Source organism: Rhinopithecus bieti, unplaced genomic scaffold (genome assembly GCF_001698545.2).
Source record: "Rhinopithecus bieti isolate Rb0 unplaced genomic scaffold, ASM169854v2 scaffold_29388, whole genome shotgun sequence".
Classification (NCBI taxonomy): Eukaryota; Metazoa; Chordata; class Mammalia; order Primates; family Cercopithecidae; genus Rhinopithecus; species Rhinopithecus bieti.
The window spans coordinates 173,191-180,271 of NW_016813389.1; positions in this window are offsets into that span (position 1 = coordinate 173,191).

Below are 7,081 nucleotides of genomic sequence, written 5' to 3' on the forward strand. Positions count from 1 at the left end.
AAAAACAACCCTAGGGGCCGGGCACGGTGGCTCCTGCCTGTAATCTCAGTACTCTGGGAGGCCGAGGCTGTAGGATCGATTGAGCCCAGGAGTTCGAGACCAGCCTGAGCAACATGGTGAAATCCCTCTCTACAAAAAATACAAACATTAGCCGGGCGTGGTGGCGGGCGTCTGTAGTCCCAGCTACTCGGAAGGTTAAGACAAGAGGATCACTTGAGCCCGCGAGGCACAGGCTGCAGTGAGCAGAGATCGCGCCACTGCACTCCAGCCCGAGCGACAGAGCAAGAGCTGTCAAAAAAAATAAATAGTCCGGGCGTGGTGGCCGAGGCGGGCGGATCACGAGGTCAAGAGATTTAGACTATCCTGGCCAACATGGTGAAACCCCGTCTCTACTAAAAATACAAAAAAAATTAGCCGGGCATGGTGGTGCCTGCCTGTAGTCCCAGCTACTCGGGAGGCTGAGGCAGGAGAATTCCTTGAACCCGGGAGGCGGAGGTTGCAGTGAGCCGAGATCGCGCCACTGCACTCCAGCCTGGCGACAGAGGGAGACTCCGTCTCAATAAATAAATAAATAAATAAATATTAAAAAATAAAAATTTTAAAAAGAAAGGGAGAGACAAAGAGAGCCCTGCTCCCTCATCCTGCACCTAAAATGGTCCCGCCCCCAAGGACCCCTTTAACAACGACTGTATCCCCCTTCCCCGCGCCGTAACAATCCTTGGCTACTAAGTAGTAATTCTTTTATTTATTTTTTATTTTTTTGAGACGGAGTCTAACTCTGTCGCCCAGGCTGAAGTACGGTGGCGCCATCTGGGCTCACCACAACCTCTGTCTCCTGGGTTCAAGTGGTCCCCCCGCCCTCAGCTTCCGGAATACCTAGGACTACAGGCGCGGGCCACCACTCCCGGCTAGTTTTTGTATTTTTTAATAGAGACGGGGCTTCACCATGTTGGTCAGGCTAGTCTCGAACTCCTGACCTCAAGTGATCCGCCTGCCTTGGCCTCCCAAAGTGCTGGGATTACGGGGTGAGCCACCTCTCCTGGACTAAGTAGCAGTTCAGTCTCCCTTCTCTGTGGCTCCCTGCCTTGCGCGTGTCACAGCCCGGCGACTCCTCGCCCAGCCTTCCGCGCCGACGTTGGGCGGGCAGGGCGCGCGGGGGCGCTGGCGGCGCGCGGACCAGGGCAGGCGGAGCGCGTTGACTGAGGGTGCTCGGGCAGCAGAACTTGCGTGTCCATAAATTACTGCAGTCATGTGCCGAGCACCGCTCCAAAGCTCTGGACTGGCTCTGCGGCAGACGGGTTGCGGCCGAGGAGCCTAACTCGGCCTGGACTAGTTGCCTAAGAGCTAGGACTTAGAGGCGCGAAAGTGACTCGGCCAGGCCGGAGCGCGTCCGGGGCCCGGGGGACGTCGGCGCTTATGGGTGAACATGTAGCCTGGAGGGTGGGGACTTGGAACGCTGGGCTGAGGAGTAGGCTTTATCCCCTAAGGGTAGGGAGCACTGCAAAAGGGTGTGAACCTCATGAGTGACAGCATCAAATCTGCCAATTAGAAAACCCGTTCCCTTGAAAACCAAGACGGAAGCAGTGAGGAGAGATGGGCGAGTCAAGACTGCCCAGGCTCTACTGGGCACAGTGGCTCACCCCTGTAATCCCAGCACTTTGGGAGCTCCAGGCGAGTGGATCACTTAAGATCAGGAGTTCGAAACCAGCCTGGCCAACATGGTAAAACTACGTCTCTACTAAAAATACAAAAAAAAAAAAAAATTAGCCGGGTGTGGTGGCGGGCGCCTGTAATCTCAACTACTCGGGAGGCTGAGGCAGAAGAATCGCTTGAACCCAGGAGGCAGATGTTGCAGCCAAGATCACGTCACTGCATTCTAGCCTGGACGACAGAGCAAGACTCCATTTCAAAAAATAAAAATAAAAGACTGCCCAGGCTGCCAAGCAAGCACGTTGACACCTTGATCTGGGTGCTAGCGTTGGAGAAGTCCAGAATTGAATCGTGACTCCACTGCCTTGTGGCTAGGTGACACTGGCTGGCGGAGAGGCCTCTTAGCTAGTTTCCTCCTTGGTGAAATGTGTGCCCCCTCCCGGGGTGGTAAGGATGACATTACATAATGCTTAGCACTGGCACCTGGCACAGAAGTAGCTTAACAAATTGCCAAAGTGAAAAAACTAAAAATAATGCTTGTGCTGGTGAAGGTGGAAAGCCAGCACTAACTTCCTGTGTTGGTTCATCTTTCTGGAAAGCAATTTGCAAATTTTATATCAAGAATCTTGGGCTGATGTGGTGGCTCACGCCTGTAATCCCAGCACTTTGGGAGGCCGAGGCAGGCGGATCACCTGAGGTCAGGAGTTGAAGACCAGCCTGGCCAACATGGTGAAACCCCATCTCTACTAAAAATACAAAACTTAGCCGGGCATGGTGGCAGACGCCTGTAATCCCAGCTACTCGGGAGACTGAGGCAGGAGAATTGCTTGAACCCGGGAGCCAGAGGTTGCAGTGAGCCAAGATTGCACCATTGCACTCCAGCCTGGGTGACAAGAGTGAAACTCCATCTCGAAAAAAAAAAAAAGGAATCTTGCACCTTTGACCCAGTAACACCACTTGTAGGAGTCTAGCCTAAGAAAATAATCAGAAATGAGACTTTTACAAGATAGCAGGTTGTTCATGGAAACATTTATATATTTTTTTCTTTTTTCTTTCTTTCTTTTTTTTTTTTTTAAGACAGGGTCAGCTGGGCGCGGTGGCTTACGCCTGTAATTCCAGCACTTTGGGAGGCTAAGGTGGGTGAATCGCCTGAGGTCAGGAGTTCGAGACCAACCTGGCCAACGTAGTGAAACCCTGTCTCTACTAAAAATACAAAAAATTAGCTGGGCGTGGTAGGCACCTGTAATCCCAGTTACTCAGGAGACTGAGGTAGGAGAATCGCTTGAACCTGGGAGGCGGAGGTTGCAGTGAGCCAAGATCGTGCTATTGCACTCCAGCCTGGGCAACAAGAGCAAAACTCCGTCTCAAAACAAAACAAAAAAAAAAAGAGATATGGTCTTACTCTGTCTCCCAGTCTGGAGTGCAGTGGAACGATCACAGCTCACAGCTCACTGCAGCCTTTCCCTCGCTGGCTCAATGGAGCCTCCTACCTCAGCCTCCTGAGCAGCTGGGACTACAGGCGCATGCCACTATGCCCAGCTAATTTTTGTATTTTTTTTTTTTTAAAGTCAAGGGTTTCACTATGTTGCCCGGGCTGGTCTTGAACTCATAGGCTCAAGTGATTCTTCTGCCATGGTCTCCCAAAGTGCTGAGATTACAGGTGTGAACCACCACACTCAGCCAAAACATTATTTATAATAGCTGTCTGGAAAAGAATCAACTTTAGGGGAATAGCTAAATAAGTCATGGTGTCACCTTTTAAGGAACAGTGCACAGCCATCAGAAATTATGTTTTCAAAGGATAAACACCCACAATATGATGTGAAGTGAGCTCACCAGCTTATAAAACGCAGGGACATTACCATCCCAGGTGTATAGTGGAGTGGACTCGTGTTTTTGTTTTGTTTTTTTGAGACAGAGTTTTGCTCTGTCACCCCGGCTGGAGTGCAGTGGTGTGATCTCGGCTCACTGCAGCCTCTGCCTCCCTGGTTTAAGTGATTCTCCTGCCTCAGCATCCTGAGTAGCTGAGACTACAGGCATGCGCCACCACACCTGGCTAATTTTTGTATTTTCGGTAGAGATGGGGTTTCACTGTGTTGACTAGGCTGGTCTGGAACTCCTGACCTCAAGTGATCTACCCACCTTGGCCTCCCAAAGTGTTAGGATTACAGGCGTGAGCCACTGTGCCAGGCCTTCCAGACCTATTCTGCTCCAGTACTTTATCTATCTATCCCTTCTCATGGACTCTATCTATCCCTTCTCATGATGATGCCATATACTTTGATGATTATAGCTTTAGAATATGTTTACCTCTGATAGTGCAAGCCCCTGACATCGTCATTCTTTAAAAATTTTTTGCTAATTCCCAATTATGTATTTTTTTCAGATACTTTATAGAATTTTGTCAAACCTTCCCCAGCCTCTGAAATCCCACCTGAATTTTTGTTTGTTTTTGAGGCAGAGTCTCGCTGTCTCGCCCAAACTGGAGTGCAGTGGTGCAATCTTGGCTCACTGCAACCTCTGCATCCTGGGTTTGAGTGATTCTTGTGTCTCAACTTCCCAAGTAGCTGGGAATACAGGCGTGCGCCACCACACCCAGCTCATTTTTTGTATTTTTAGTAGAGATGGGGTTTCATCATGTTGGCCAGGCTGGTCTCGAAATCCTGACTTCAGATGATCTGCCCTCCTTGGCCTCCCAAAGTGCTGGGGTTACAGGCATGAGCCACCAAACCTGGACCTCATCAGAATTTTGATTGGTGTTGCACCAAATATGTTTAAATTGGAGAAAAACTAACATCTTTACCCCCGGTTTTTCAGTTTAAGGAGGTAAATGGGCCAGGTGTTATGACTCACACCTATAATCCCAATACTTTGAGAGGCCAAGGTGGGAGGATTCCTTGAGCCCAGAAATTCGAGACCAGGCTGGACAATATGGGGAGATCACCGTCTCTACAAATAACTAAAAATTAGCTGGGCATAGTGGTGCATGCCTGTAGTCTCAGCTACTTGGGAGGTTGAGGTAAGAGGATCACTTGAGCCAGAGAGGTCAAGTCTACAGTGAGCCATGATCGTACCACTGCACTTCAGCCTTGGCAACAGAGCGAGACCCTGTCTCCAAAAAAAAAAAAAAAAAAAAAGGAAGAAGGAAGGAAGGAGAAAAGAATGAGGTGAATGTCTCATTTATTTATTTATTTATTTGAGACAGAGTCTTGCTCTGTCTTCAGGCTGGAGTGCAGTGGCACGATCTCTGCTCAATGCAACTTCTGCTTCCCGGGTTCAAGCGATTCTCCTGCCTCAGCCTCCTGAGTAGAGTAGCTGGGACTACAGGCGCGTGCCACCACGCCCAGCTAAGTTTTGTATTTTTAGTAGAGATGGGGTTTCACCATGCTGGCCAGGATGGTCTCGATCTCTCAACCTCGTGATCCCCCCGCCTCAGCCTCTCAAAGTGCTGAGATTACAGGCATGAGCCACTGCGCCCGGCTGTGAACATCTCTATTTATTCAAGCCTTGTGTTAAGTTACAGTTTCACAGGCCTCTTCACCTGGTACTTGAACGGTTTCTATGGTAGCTATTATTGCTATTTTCCCAGTACTCTTTCTAACTGGCTATTGACAATAGCTTCTTTATCTTGTAACCTACCACCTCCCCACCTTGCACTATTTCTGTCCTCAGCAATGTCGTGTGCCCATGATGGTAGAAAGCACCTGCCGAGTTGTCCTCATGTCCTTGGGACCCAGCTCAGGAGGAGAGAGAGTCTGTTATCAGGTCTGTGTGGTGAAGACTGATTAAATTAGTGAATGATGAGTGAATGAATGGATTGCTTCAGGATGCAATTTCCTCCCTCTTTCCTCAGGTTAGTGTTCATCATAGTAGCCCTTTGTGCCTTTGATATCTATGTCCATCACCCTACAGAGGCACGTTCCAGTGAGACACCCAGCATAGGTCATAAGGTGGGCCCTCCCACCAGATACCCCAGCTCAGAATCCCTGGGAACAGGCTGTATTCGGCAACAGCTCCAAGTCAGACAAGAGGCAGAGAAATATATAAGACCATATGCTTATCACGTGGCCTCCCCAGTGGCTGTCGCCCACCTGTGCCTTTTCCTAAAAATAAATGGAGTGTGAAAGGCAGAGGACAGAGGCAGGGAATAGCCAGATGGGCACGAGCTTGTTGCTGCCCCTACCTTCCAGGGGACCCAGGGTAGGTCCTGACTTAGGGCTCTAGTTTGGCCATCTCTGCCAGACAGGACTGACTTGTGGATAACAGACTCTCTCTCCTTCCTTACCGCATCCAGCCACACCCTGGGCTACCTTCACAACACCGAAGAAGTTTCTTTGGACAGTGCAGTGGTGATGATGGTTATAATGACATTATTTGTAGCTCTCATTATTCACCGTTCCAGGCACTGTTGGATGATTTACCTAAGTTATTATTACATTACTGAACCTTCACACAATCCTATGAGTTAGGGGTTATTATAATCCTCCTCTTACAGATGAAGAAACTGAATCTTTGGAAGGTAAAATGACTTGTCCAAGGTCATCAGGTTAGAAAGTGACAGAGGTGGGATTTGAGCACCAGGCAGTCTGGCTTCAGACCTAACCACGGCATGATCAGCACAGATGGGCACTTGCCCTGTTCCAGGCTCACGGGGAGCCCTTCAACAGGAGATGAGGTGGTACAGGCACAGACGCCTAGACTGCCAGAGCCCCAAAACCCATAGGAAATATTGGTGCCCAGCCTGCAACCATGTAGAGAAGGCCCAATCTGACCCAGCTGTTTCCTCAGCAGTGACCCTGCCCCAGGCTGTGCCAGGTGCCTTTGTTCCATGCACCTGGTCCTCTTAACCCCTCCCCTGTGACTCCCATTCCTGCAGGATGATCCCTGCGTCTTATTAACCTCTTCATCCCCCTGTTGTCTTACTGAGATCTGGCACAAAGTAGCCACTGATCCATACCTGTGGAAAAAATGAATGAATGAATGGATGACTCCAAAGAGCCAGACCCGGAGCAGACTTAGTGACTAAATATGATGACTTGATCCTGGAGCTATGTACTAAGGCCACTGCTCAATTCAACTGGCATTTATTGAGCACCTACTGTGTAAGTATACAACACAAGCACTGTCAGAAAGGGCTTATGTTTCGGCCAGGCATGGTGGCTCATGCCTGTAATCCCAGTACTTTGGGAGGCCGAGGCAGGCGGATCACAAGGTCAGGAGATCAAGACCATCCTGGCCAACATGGTGAAACCCCACCTCTACTAAAATACAAAAAGTTAGTCAGGCTTGGTGGCGAGCGCCTGCAGTCCCAGCTACTTGGGAGGCTGAGACAGGGGAATTGCTTGAATCCAGGAAGCGGAGGTTGCAGTGAGCTGAGATCGCACCACTGCACTCCAGCCTGGCGATAGAGCAAGACTCCATCTCAAAAAAA